The 1229-nt window shown below is 40.0% G+C and overlaps 1 non-coding gene across 1 annotated transcript; it reads left to right on the top strand.

The window, feature by feature from the left end:
* The first annotated feature begins 314 nt into the window (after positions 1-314).
* LOC131143551 (small nucleolar RNA R71) lies at positions 315-420 on the top strand. The gene has a single exon (XR_009133538.1). It is a non-coding gene; the product is annotated as a small nucleolar RNA R71 (small nucleolar RNA).
* The last annotated feature ends 809 nt before the right edge of the window (positions 421-1229 follow it).

The raw sequence follows: 1229 nt of genomic DNA, 5'->3' as shown, positions 1-1229 counted from the left end.
CCTCTGCACACGTCATTGTCTGCGGTCCTAAGGACAAGCACTGGTCTGATTTTTTGGATATGGAAAGTAGAGTAGGTGCTAGATCCTGGCTTGTAGCCAACTCATAGACTTCCCTAGGTTTAGAGGTTGATGGATTGGGTAGTCTACGAGTGGCAGCCATGAGTTGTTGAGAATTTTCAACCCAATTTTCAAAGAGAAGTCAGGCCTTGTTCTCATGTTGTATGAGGAAAGTACCTCCACACGATGCATCAACCATAGACCTATGTCTTTTAGCTAACCCTTTGTAAAAAGTTTGGACTAATTGTCACTCAGGGACTTGATGATATGGGCATTTATGGAGCAGGTCCTTAAAGCACTCCCAGGTTTCAAAGAAAAGTCCCCCATCCGTTTGTGCAAAACTTGTGATTGCCCTTTGTAGCTGGTTAGTCTTCCCTATTGGGAAGTACTTTTTCATAAATTCATGCTACATAGTGGCCCAATTGGTTACTAAGTTTGGCTCTAAGGATGTTAACCAACATTTAGCCTTATCCTTCAGAGAGAATTGAAAGAGCCTAAAATGAAGGGTGTCATCATTGAAATTAGGTATGCTGATGGTGGAGCAAACCTCCAAGAAATCATCTAGATACTGATAAGGATTTTTAGTGGAATTCCCATGAAAGTTAGACAACATTGAGATGATTGAAGTCTTAATCTCAAATTGTGCCACTTGAACATTTAGGAATCAATTGTAGGACAACGATGTGTATGCATTAGGTACAAAGTAGTCCCTAAAAGGCCAAAGGTGTTGCTCTCCTACCATAGGTAGGCAGGGAGCCGAGGTTCCGGGATTTGTTCAGCAGGAATCGGTGGATATTTTTTACCATGGCTTTCAATTTTGACGATTCAGCCTTCTTTGGATTAGAGATAGGTTTCCTAAGGGACCTATAGGAAGTATCTCAGGTTCCAAACAATGCAGACTTCAAAAATAGAACAAAAAAAATATATATATAATAATAACAAAGAAAGTGAAAATAAAAGGGGAGCAAATCAAAAGAAGGTTTATTTTACAAGTTAGGAAAGTTTGCAGCAAATCTCGCGTAAAAGATCATCGCTGTCGACCAAGTCACCCCTCCATCATTCTTGTGTGCACCTTATTCAAAACTCATGGGAAATCTAGAATTTGAATCTTTAATGTCTTCGACTGTGTCATGCCTTAGGGTCATGCTCATCAAGATTGATTACGCACTTAA

The sequence above is a fragment of the Malania oleifera genome, chromosome 11, assembly GCF_029873635.1.
Source record: "Malania oleifera isolate guangnan ecotype guangnan chromosome 11, ASM2987363v1, whole genome shotgun sequence".
NCBI lineage: Eukaryota > Viridiplantae > Streptophyta > Magnoliopsida > Santalales > Ximeniaceae > Malania > Malania oleifera.
Note: the sequence above shows the minus strand (reverse complement) of the source record. Positions and strands in the feature narration are given on the sequence as shown.